General features: G+C 39.4%; 1 pseudogene; it reads left to right on the top strand.

The window, feature by feature from the left end:
- Window positions 1-2,194: 2,194 nt before the first annotated feature.
- On the top strand, window positions 2,195-5,532 carry LOC132526480 (transmembrane protein 59-like; annotated as a pseudogene).
- The last annotated feature ends 7,521 nt before the right edge of the window (window positions 5,533-13,053 follow it).

The following is a 13,053-nucleotide window of genomic DNA, read 5'->3' on the forward strand; positions in this document are numbered from 1 at the left end:
TCCAGCACAAAATCCAGGTGAGTGACTCCAATTGCCCCAAGGTGGACCACTTCCCTCCCTTCCTATCCAGTCACCCAGTCACTGTGACCAAGGAGGTATACTCCTGTTTCCAGATGGGGAGGCCTATCACTGGAAGAATGGTAATAATGAGAATTTACCAAGTAGATGAAAACCATAGTTACCACAGAGACTAAGGCTGTTATCCGAGATCAGACGATTCTAGTCACCATACTGGCTTATAAAGGATAAGTTGAGTAATGCATGTAAAGCAACTGGAACACTATAGATGCTAAATAAATATTAGGTTCCTCAAGTTATAGAGCCCTTCCTCCAAGTCCTGGGAAGAGCTGATAAAGGACAAGAAGAACTGGATGAGAAGGAGTGTGCATGTGTGTGTTTATTTTTCCCAACCACTGTACTTTTGAAGTGGTGGACTCCATGACAAAGTTTCTTCACACCATCCACCCCACCCTCCTCAGCTCAGGTAATGTTGTAGTGATTTGTGGGTCTCACTGTAGCTTCCAAGCACATCCGGTGGCTTGTTGCCCACGTGGCCCACAGTAAGAAATACAACTTATATTTACAATAACCCTCATTATATATTACAAAAATGGAAAAGCTTTTCACATAATTTTACCCTTACTGGATGTGAATGATGTGCTCTCATATCTTGTGTTTTAGCCAGTTCCTTTTTTAAGGCTGGTTTTGGATCACTAAATTGGTTTAAAGATCCTTTAAAAGGTCATGACCTTTACTTTGAAAAAACACTAGTTTTGGTGGGAGTGAGGAGGATGGAGGATGGAGGATTGGGAGCCTGGATTTTCTCCCTCTATTAATATATTAGGTCCTTTCCCAGAGTTTTAAGGGTGCCCCCTTGTAGTTGGAGAAGCTGCGAAGCCCATGTTATTGATCATTTCCATAATGCATAGGTGAAATGGCAAAACGTGGAAAGACAAAACTTGGTGATACTCTCACCTATAAGAAGAAAAGCAAAGGCTGATTTGCAGCATAAATGTTGTATTGGAGACTCCAGGATTTGGAGTTATATGGACCTGGGTACAACTCTACTACTTACTATGTAATAATGCCATATAATTTAATATCTCCAGTCCTCAGCCATATCTTCTGTAAACTGGAAATCAGAATGACACAGTATCTTTCTCATAGGACCTTTTGGATAATTAAGTGCATTAACATATAAGAACTGAAATAACCTGCTGTATAATATAGTATGTAAATAAATTTCCTGAAACACAACCTTTGCATTCACACATTCTCATCTTATCAAAAAGTCTAGTGTCTGTAACTTACTGAAGGCTTCCCCAGATATGACCAGAAATCCAAGTGCTTACTCTTGTCCAAAGATTATGTTCTCTCTCCTTGTCTCTGGAGCCAGAGCTCAGATATGCTCCCTGGAGGCTGGAGGATTGGAAAATTTCTTCTGCCACCTGAAGATGGTTGCTCCAAAACAATACACTATGTTATATGGACTTCATAGCTAGTGTCAAAGCCAAAGGCTAATTGACACAAACTATATAAGACAAGGGTTTCCAAAGGGATCCTCTGCTTGTTTCTGCAGGCACATCTGAAGTGCGTGGCTAGATCTGAATCACCTGCTCCAGACCTTGCAACTAGGGCTGATGCAAGTGCTTGCCTCAGGCTGCAGTGGATTTCTCTGGAGCTGGAGAGAACATCCTCTACCCGCAGTGCTGTGCTCAGCAGAAAATATTATTGCCTTGGAGGCAAGTGTGGAGCGGATACAGCATAATGTGGAGAGAGGAAAGAGGAGAGAGGATAATATTCCTACACCCCCATTCAGGAATGTCACTGCTGCTTTAGCATCCTTCTACTTTCTAGGCCCTGTCTTAAGGAGAGAGTAAAAACTACTCATTTAATTAGACATATATCACTGCCAGTTCCATTTGTCTTAAGTTCTTCTGGAAACAGGTTGGTAAGATCCCTAAGTAATCTGGAGGAGTGGGATGGAGGTTGAGTACACTATCAACTCAGATGGTTATAGCACATCAATGAAATTAGGACTTACTCCCATTTTGTTGTGTGCTATATCTATACTTTCTACAAAAGCGTAAAAATCTTGTCATAAATGTGTTGTCTGTGGTCCCAGATTACAATAGAAAATAGCATGGCAGAGTGGAACAGACATGAGCTTTGAAATCCTTTATGGGTTTCAGTCATGATTCTGTCACGTACTATCTGTGTTATCTCAGGTAAGTTATTGACTTCTCTGAAATGTTTCCTTGTTGATAGTGAATCTGTTGCATCTGCTTCATATGTGTCTTCTCTCACAAAATATAGAAAAGTATAATTGAAGCAAAGCATGGAAACTGTAAAAACAAACCAAATAAGGAAGAAAAGAAAAGAGCTTTGGTCACTGCTGTTGGAGGAGTTCATCCAGAGGACGTGATCGCTGGTTGACCCACAAGCTAGACCTGGGCAATCAGCAGCTCTTTATCTCCTCTCCTTTCCTTGAAATGTATGTTCTGCCCACTGTTCTCATAGTGGGAGCAATTTTAAAGATACAGCCTTGAGAGAGCAATGTGTAGTTGAGACCATCTGGACTGAATACGTGACTGAACTTATCAAGGCTGCTATATAAACTTTCAAGATTCTAGTGGGTAGATGCAGAGATCTACTCATTTTGTGGCCCTCCAAGACAAGTCTTGTATGTAACTTTCCTTGCTTATTAAATGTGCCACCTACCAATATGGAGTGGTCTGCCTCTTTTTTCGACCTCTCCTTTCCCTCTCTGTACCGGGGTCAGTTGCAAATTTTACCCAGGTTTTGAACCAGACTCCCAAGGTGGCAAACCATCTACTGCCTGATTATTTGTCATTCATTTGGCCACGTGTATGTGCAATCCTTTTCTATTAAGGGCAGTATTTCTCAACAAAGACACTACTGATAATTGTCTGTTGTCATGACCTGTCCTGTGCACTGTAGGATGTTTAGCAGCATCTCTGGCCTCTACCCACTGTATGTCAACAGAAACCTCACACTCCAGCCAGAGAATAACAGTAAAAAAATTTCTACAGACATGACCAAATGTTTCCCTCTATACTTATTTCAGAAATTCCTAGCCAATGAGACAAATATAATCTCCTACTAAATAAATAGAAAATTCCAAATTCTCATTTTCCTGGCTTTCCTTGCAGTTGAGGCTCAGGGATGTAATCCAATCTCCTCCAATCACAGGCACCCAAGCTGCTCTTTGAATCATATGTTAGTAATGCAGAAGATGGTAACTGCGTAGAGTCTATTCTCCAGAGGGTGGCGTCAGTGGTAAGGCTGAATCAGTAGTAACCTACATCATGTATCCAAAGCTAGTGTCATGGACCAGTGTTGATGGTGTCTGCGTAGTATACTGTGGTGCCCATGATCAAGAGAGTGCAGTGATGTCTAGACCAGACAAGTTCTTCAGTGTCATTTAGGACATTGTTCTTGGCTACATAGATTCTAACCATTTTCAGAGATTCTGAGAGCTGCTCAATAACCTTTCAACAAATGTTCTGCTCAAATGAGAGTTATTACTGTTGCTTCCACTTAATAATCCTGACTGATACAGTAGCTATTGCATAAATTCAGATGTTTTAGGAAGCTTTGACAAATGACTATGAAATATATATATATATATATATATATATAAAATTGTTTCTAAGTGAATGTTGTAATACTCTCCTTGAGAGAGGTTGGCCAACCCTTTATTGATGTCTGCATGTTGGAAGAGAAACATCATAGATAGGTATTTCATGATATATTAGAGAAAGAGATGTTACTGATTTTGATAGATAGAGGTTGCTTTTGAGAAAAGCTAGCTGGAAAGAAAGAGAAACTGTGCCCTTTGCTATATTTTTGCATGGATTTTACAAGGTTCTTGTACAATATGACACTGTTATTCCTGAAAGATGATAACTGGTCCAGTGCCAAGCTCTTAAAAGGCTCTCAGAAAAGGCTTCTTAACTTGACTATACAGAGCAACATATATGAAAAGCCCCTAATCATATTTTTACCACTTTCTGAACAGAATGTTGCTTTGGCTGGTGATTTTAGAATAGGAACTATTCTGTAGAAAACCACAACTTTTTATTCAGAGGCCTACAAATCCACTTCTTAACACGAGATGCCTTCCGTGGTTCAGAGCTTAGGGAAAGGGGAATTGAAAAGATGCTGGGACATTAGAAACAGGACTCATTTATCTCTATGATGTTGTGCTTTTAAGCCAGGATCACACACTCCTTAGGGGGCAGGAAGGGATCCAATAGCTACCAGCCTCGGACACCCTATTCTTTTCATGGAAATACAATTAATTCTCTCACTTGACCCATACTCTTGCTTCTGCTCTCCCATAAGAGACTTCTGATCTTTTGTGTTTTATCTTTCATTCTCAGCCTACTTGAAGGTTATGGTTTTTCCTTGACTTTGAATCCCTAAGCTTCCTGAAAATTAACTTGCCCTCATGCAGAGAATTTTTTCTCATCTGGAGGCTTCAGATGCCCACCTCTCCTTAGTCCAGCTCTATCCCACTACATCCTGGCACAAATCCACCAAAATGATGCCCCAGCCCACCCCCAAAATCAAAAAGGTACTCCAAGTTTACCTGTGAGAAGGCCTGTTCCTGAAAAAACAAGATCTTCAATAATCACTTTGCTGTTCACATGAAAGTAACACAACATTGTTCATGAACTATACTCCAATATAAAATACAAAGTTAAAAAAAAAAAAAGAATGTCCAATGTGATGGTATTAGGAGGTAGGGCCTTTGATAGGTGCTTTAGTCTTGAGGGTGGGGCCCTCATGAATGGGATTAGTATTCTTAAGAGACCTCACGGAACTCCCCAGCCCCTCCCACCATGTAAAGATACAGTGAGAAGTCTGCGACCTAGAAGAGAGCCCTCATTTGACAATGCTGGTACCCTAATCTCAGACTTCCAGCCTCCAGAATTGTGAGAAATAAGTTTCTGTTGTTTTTAAAAATAAATAAATAATAAAAGGCTCTGCACAGAGCTTCATAACCTCTTCGTGGACTTTTTGTTTTCAAGCTGATGATGGAAAAACAGTTATATTCCAGTTGAAGCCAGAAGTCCAGTATGCACCACAGTTGGAGCAGGAGGCCTAAAATTTCAAAAGAACCGTCACTAAGCAAAATGTCCTCAGATCTTCAAACGAGAAGTTCACAAGCACATAGGAACTATCTTGAAGACGGAGAAAGTGATGACTTTTTAAGATGTCTCTCTCTTATTCCGGGTGGATTTTAACCGTGACTCTTGTCCTCTCCCTGAAGGTATTGCTCTGGACTTGTTGTGCAACTGCGGCTGCGGCTGCGGAGCAGTATGTTCCCTCTGAGGAGCTGAGTATCTGTGGTGACTTGGAATTTGTGAATGAACAAAAGCTAAACAGATATCCAGCTTCTTCTCTTGTGGTTGCTAGATCTAAAGGTGAAGATCACGAAGAAGCAGGGCCTCTACCTGCAAAAATGAATCTTGCTCATTCAGAAACTTAAGGTTTTTTTTTTTAAAGAAAAGCGTAATAGACATCTAAATTTCCATTCCACATAGTGCTTTTTAAAATGGCTTCATTGGATATAAGGCTTAAAAATCACTATTAATTGCAAATAAACTTAAAAAAAACCCAAAAAGCAGGTACTTAGCATCTCACCAAATTAGAAGTCTAGAGGTAGGACGGGCCAGCATTGAAGTGGCCATTCAGCAGTGCTACCAAAGACTTCTCCCAACTTTTCTGTCACCATTGCTGGGTTGGCAACTACTGTCCATGTGGTTGTGAGATTGGTGCCACAGCTGAAGACACAACAGCATTCTCACCAAAAAATAAATAAATAAAAGGCACGGGCAAAATGGGTTTCTACTTACATGCTCCCTTTGATCAGGAAGGGAAATTATTCTCAGCATATCCCTCTCAAACTTGCCTACATCTCCAACTCCCAGACCAATAAATATCACGTGGCTGGGCATCTTATCACCCAAACCCGTTTGGAATCCTGTTAGCAAGAAAGGAAGAGATGTGTTTAGATGTGCAACCAAAAATGCCTGCCAGCCTTGCCTTGAGCAGGAGTAGAGAAAGGCATGGCAGTGCGTGTGCTATCCTTGTTCTTTGTACCTTTTTCTCAAAAAATAACCAGAAAAGAATCAGAAGTTTGGAAACAGAATTTGAGTTTTATTCAAAGAGAGCTCTTCAGTATTAGTACCTGTGTAAATTATAGTATGTAGTCCCAAACTGGAATCTCCTGTTTGTAAGAGCATGCCTTTGGTTAAAGTCCCACGAGAAATCATCTTTAGCTACTAAGACCAACATCTCTGCTCTTGTTTCCTTTCATCATATTTGTGCCGCAATATAAGGCAGGAGTGACGGCAGCAGCAGCAGAGCTGAAGCGTCCACATGAAGATGTATCACACCAGTGCTTTTTTCTGCAGGACCCTGGAGCATAGCACGTTGGGGTGAGCGCTGCATGTGGAGAGGAATGAGACACAGGCAGATGGAAACCTTGTTTCGTATGAGTTATGTAGCCCCGAGGAGCCGTGATGATAAATGTTAAAAAAGCAAGGGATTCAGCTGAAAACTGTTCTGACTGCACCACAGAAAACGCTGTTGACTTGCTGGGATATTTGCTAAAATAGAAGGCTTTAGGATAGACATCTAAAGCAGAATTTATCACAGCACACAAAGCCTTCAGTCAATACTCGTGGCCATATAACATACTCTGCAACTGCCTGTGTGAATGGACTGGGTTGGGCTGAAATAACCCTCACATCAGAGAAACTTCTTTGTGAAGTTTTACTTTCTTGGTAACATCTGCTCAAGAAAACAGTCTTGAACCTGAGTCATCAGCCTTATTTCATCTCAAGTAAGTTCATTTTATAAATCTTGATGTTAAAAAAAGAGCACAGCGCTGTTAGTAGTGATTGTTTTTTTAAATAGATAAGGATGGCAATTGTAATAATGTAAAAATGTACAGGAAACACTTTCATTAATGTTTTATATATTCATCAGACTGCATAAAATAGATAATAATAATGTTGATCATTACTTTCTTGAACATTAGCCTCTTGTGTGCTAAACACCTTGCTTTTATGCTTTATCTCTAATGGTTATAAAAATCTTACCTTAGAAATAACTTATCTGAGGCTCCAAGTGATTTTCCCAGGACTATGCAACTGATAAGAGATAGAGGTAGTCTTCAAACCCAAGTTTGTCTGACTCTAAAGCCCTTATATCTGATATTTCCTAATACACTGTTTCATACGTCCTAGTCTTTCCCATAAAACCAGTTATACTTCAGCCCATCTAAAAATGCCAAGCGTGAGGAATAAGGATAGAGGGAAGAACCACAAAGAAGATGAGTTTCATCTTGTCTCATGAAAGGCACAGAAAGGGATGGGGCAAAAGGCTGATAAAAAGTTGCCTCCATAACATGAGGATTAACCATTGAGAAATTCTGCTCCAAATAGTGGGAAAAAGTAAATCAAGGGAATTAAAACAGCATCTAATAATTTTGCTGCTGAATCTTAACATTGGCAACATTCATAACATGATTCATAGCATTGCACTGAATTTTGAACTTTTCCTCAATCCAATTAACTAGTAGAAATATCTTTAAAACACTTCTGGACGTGTCTGTAAGGGTGTTTTCAGATGAGATTAAAGTTTGAATCCATGGACCCAGTAAGGTAGATTGGCCTCCCAATGCAGATGGGTATCATCCAATCTGTTGAGGGCTGAATACAATAGAAGTAGAGGAGGTTGGAATTCACCCTTTCTTGCTTCCTGCCTGCTTGCTTCACTTAGAACATCTCATCACATCTCATCTGGCCCTTGGGCTGGGATTTAAACCATCACTCCCCTGGTTCTTAGGCCTTCAGACCTAGACTGATTTATACCACTGACTTTCCTGGGTTTACGGCTGTAGACCACAGATCATGGAACTTCTCAGCTTCCTTCATCATGTGAGCCAATTCTTCAGAATAAACATTTCTCTTTCTCTCTCTCTGTGTGTCTCAGTCCATGTTGATCAAGGAAAATCAAAGGTTATAAAGTATTTCCCAGTCTACAATCCAGATACCACTGATAAAAACTGAAGTCAAAAATGATTAGGGAAAAAAATGAACTTTTTGTTCATATAACCTATAAGTGGCACTTTGGGATATTAGGGTTGAAGGGGATAAACTTTGTTAGCCCGGACAACATGGATATGGGTTGAGATAGAGCTTCCTTAAAGGAAAACAAATACTGTTTTTACTTGAAGAAGGGTATAAAGGTCTGCTGAACAAGCTAGAAAAATAATAACTGTTTCCAATTGAGTAAATGAGATAGAGATAGATGAGATAGATAGATAGGCTAACACATGGAAAGAAAATAGTTTTGTGACAGAATGTTAATAGCACTTTTTCTGGATGGCCATATTATTAATAGTTGATTTTCCTGCTTGGAACTTCCCTATATGTGGTAGATATTTTGATTCTCAACCTCAAGTCTTCACTTTGGAGGGTTTAGAAAGTTATCACCTAAATCCCCCCCAATACTCATGCAGCTAGCATTCTGGATGCGAATTACATACTGCCAGTACTTAGGAGAGATCTGGAAGGCAGATTGAAGAAACAGCCATTTCCCTACCCCCTTTGGCTTTTGCTGCAGACAATTTAGAAATGTGAGACTTTCACACAGCTGCACTCCAGTCCTCGTGCTCAAGTTTGGTGGAACACACAGAATGTTATGAAAACACTGAGTGACTTCCTAGCCTGGATTTCTGATAGCCGTGTCACAGCTTCAGTTTGCTCGTCCTCCGAAGTGAGAGGAAGTTGTCACAGCAAGGAACAGTGGCTGCCTCTGAGATGGTAGCTCCCCTTGTGGTTCAGCTCTGCGTTATTCTAGGAACCCATTCAGAATGTCTAGCCCAGGACCTGTTTTTTCAGTCCTTCCAACAATTGTGTAAGCACCTAATATCTTGTATTAAATTCTTTTCTGCTTAAAATACTTATAGTAATTTCTGTTTTCTGCACTCAGCCTTACTGATTCACCTATATTTTACTATATTGTGACTGTAAATCTTATATCTTGTGTAACATAAATACTCCTTTTAAATCTCATGCCATTTCTCACCAACACAAATTCTTTATTTAAATTAGCTGGTCTCTTTACAATTCCCAGAAATGCCCTTTGCTCACCACTATACGTATGCTCCCTTCTGTCTACTCAAGCCTACTGAGAGAAACCATGGCATATCTGTAATAGCTAAGAGTTCTAACATTTCTGCCATATCCACTGTGCCCAGTAAAGCAACAGCAGTCCTGTGGGGAAATGGTGGCGTCCAACATGGTAGGACAAAAATGTAGTGAGATGGAGCTGTGAGAAATCCCCTGGGCCTAAAGAAAATTTGGGGTAGAAAGAGATTTTGCAGAAAGCTAGAGTTTCTCCTTGAGCTGGTAAGGGCAAGAACAAGGATGATTTGGAAGTATATATTTAGTTATTCTGATCCCTATGTGTGATTTCATTATTATTCTTCTCACAAAAGAACTCTGAATTTTGACAGTGTACACTGGAAGTGAATATCATCTTAGTCTCTGGCTATGATTCATTTCCTCCTCTTTATTCTTACAGATGAAAGTGAACAATAGATTGTATTAGTTCGTGTCCTCTTAGGTTTTCTTTTTAAAGGTAAATGCATGTGGGAAAAAATTTTACCCACAACAAAGTGTATCAAATGTATAAAAAGGGAGATTCTAATTTTCATGTTTGCAGCCATTCCAATACGCAATCCCACTGTCCAGAGATAACCAGTGCTACCAGATTAGATAAAAACTTTCTGACATCTTTTGATATATTTACATCATTTTTTTTGTTTGTTTTGTTTTGTTTTGTTTGCGGTACTCGGGCCTCTCACTGTTGTGGCCTCTCCCGTTGCGGAGCACAGGCTCCGGACGCGCAAGCTCAGCGTCCATGGCTCACGGGCCTAGCTGCTCCGCGGCATGTGGGATCCTCCCGGACCGGGGCACGAACCCACGTCCCCTGCATCGCAGGCAGACTCTCAACCACTGAGCCACCAGGGAAGCCCCTATTTACATCATTTTTAAAAGTGGGAACACACTGTCCATACTGTTTGCTAATTGATACTTTTTCTTAATAGTATATCATGGACATATTTCCATGTCAGTATTCATTACACAACTTCATTCTTTTAAAAGGCTGTATTGTGGCTTACTTTACATATGTAGTTTATTTAACCTTTATCCTATCAATCAACTTTGAGATTGCTTCCTCATTTTTGTTCATGAAAATGGTACAATGTATATCTCACTGTACTTGGAATTAAATTGATATGAAGGTCTTCAAATGAAAGTTTTGTTTTCAATCTACCAAAAACAGTTAAGAACTACTTAGTTTATATAGTATCATGAGCCTGAGGGTAAATTAATATTTTTGTTTGTAGTTTAATATAAAATCTGGGTTGAGGCATAAAAGTTAGGAGCTTATATATTAAGTGTAAAGATCTTAACCCTTTTTCCTGCAGTAGTCTGAAACTAGATTCACAGAACAAAGAACTCATTAACCACTTACATTTATGGATGGAATTGAGATGTGTGAAATGCAGAATTTAGAATACCCCCAAAAAACAAATTAAACAAATTTTATTGTTCCCAAAATCAAATGTATTCTCAAAAGTTTATCAGTAAATGTTATCAGTGATGCAGTAAAAGTTACATTAAAAAATGTAATTTCAGTTATCAGAGAAAATAATATATCTGAAGCAAGTTCTAGTTACATTTTGTTTCAGGTGTATCCCAAGAAGAGGTTGACAATGTAAACCTAAGCTGAAATTAGTGGTACAGATCATGTTAGGAAATCACATGTTCTTTTCAGTCTTAAACACAGTGAAACTTATTCTCCAAAACTCTAAGGAAGAAGCCATACTCCATTCAGCATTCGTCTCAGAATGCAATCAGCATGGCAAAGACAGAGATAATCTTTTTAACAAATCATAACTCCATAGAATCTCAAAGCTCACAGGGACTTCAAAGGCCACTTAATTGCCCTGCTGGTTCTTGAATTCCCCTTTCTGCCTCTCACCAGATGGACTACTAATTTACGTTCAAATATCTCAGTTATAGGCATTTCTCCACTGAATGCAGAAATTTGTCAGATACTCAGATTTTTTAAATCTTGGATTTCTTTCTTTCTGTAAGCGTTCGGTATTAGATCAACCCTCTGGATACGCAAAGAATAAGCTTCACCCTTCTGTCTCATGACAGCCTTGTGATATCTGAAGACAGCTCTCATCTGCATCCTGAGGTTTCTCTTAAGGGTAAACATCTTGCAGTGGAAGATATTCTGAACCCATAAGGTCAACTACACTTTCCAGAGACTTCTGATTTTTTTTTAAATCATTCATTCCATCAATTGACTAATATTTATTGAGAGTTTTCCACATGTCCAGTATGGCATTTTCAAACTCACCAGTAAGAAAAGTGAACACCCCTCTGTCCTCATGAAGCTTATGGTAGAGTTAGGGCAAAAAGAGACATTGATCAATTTACCTCCCATAAACCATGTCAATTACAGAGGGGAGTGCCACAGAGGAGAGTTAGCCAGTCCTGTGGGACAAGTAATAGAAAGCTCTGATACCCTGAGTGATAGGGTAAGCTTTCTTGAGAAAGCGATGATTTGAGTTGTGATCCAAAGAATGCATATGAGACATCTAGATGGAGACATAGGAGAACAGATTTGCTAATTGAAAGAAGACAAGACCTGTAGGAGGAGGGAGCATTGTCTGAAAAAGGTCGTGTAGCAAAGGCATAGAAAATGAATGGGAAGAATGACTTCCTAAGAGATTGACCTGGAGAAATGAATTTTGGGCATGTTTGAGGTTTGGTTGTTTACAAAGATTATTGAAGAGTTTTAAGAACAAGAGTGAAATGATCAAATTTGCATTTACAATATGTCGCTTTGATCTCATGAGAGAAAACAGGTTGGAGGGGGAGAAGGAGGAAATGTAAGTCAATTACTAAGCGGCTATTGGAATGGTCCAGTAGCTGAGGCTAGAGGATGAAGGAGATGGGGTGACTGGTGAGAAATGGGTGCATTTAAGAGATGTTTAATAGGCAAGTGTTGAGAATTCCAAATGAACCACCACAAATTTTTAGAAGTTTTTTTTTTAACATTTCTTTTATTGTTTAATTAATTAATTAATTTTTGGCTGCATTGGGTCTTCATTGCTGCGTGCGGGCTTTCTCTAGGGGTGGCGATCAGGGGCTACTCTTGGTTGCGGTGCGTGGGCTTCTCATTGTGGTGGCTTCTCCTGTTGTGGAGCACGGGCTCTAGGCGCACGGGCTTCAGTTGTTGTGGCACACAGGCTCAGTAGTTGTGGCTGGCGAGCTCTAGAGCACAGGCTCAGTAGTTGCGGTGCATGGGCTTAGTTGCTCCGTGGCATGTGGGATCTTCCCCGACCAGGGCTCGAACCCATGTCCCTTGCATTGGCAGGCAGATTCTTAAGCATTGCGCCACCAGGGAAGCCCCTAGAATACAGTTTTTGTTTAGATGAAAGTTTAAAGCAAACTTTGAAAGCAGTTTAATTTTTTATTTTCTATTATTTTAAAGTGATTAAAGACTTGAACATTAATAACAGAATATACGAAGACATTAAACAGTATTTTAGAAAAGTCCACAGAGTATATACAGAAGAATTGTTTCAAAACTTTTTTTTCTGATTTGGACATGTCAGAAAGCATATCTGCAGGTTCTAGGTCTTCCAATTCAGCGTTTCATTTTCCTAAGAGAATCTTAGTGGAAGAATAGAAGAAGAAGAATAAGGAATTTCGAGGTGGACAATAAGTCCTTATATTTTTTAAAAAAGTATAATCTTGAACATATGAAACTAGAGAAACAGTAAAATAAAAAATTTTAAATATAGTCTTTTCTCTTTGCAACCACTGTGAGTTATAAAAGTAGAGTAGAAAAGTATTTCTTGCTTTCTTGAGCTGGTCGGGGATCTTTTATTGTATAAATAATAAATTTGAAGTTTAAAATTGA

Source organism: Lagenorhynchus albirostris, chromosome 9 (genome assembly GCF_949774975.1).
Source record: "Lagenorhynchus albirostris chromosome 9, mLagAlb1.1, whole genome shotgun sequence".
Taxonomy (NCBI): Eukaryota; Metazoa; Chordata; class Mammalia; order Artiodactyla; family Delphinidae; genus Lagenorhynchus; species Lagenorhynchus albirostris.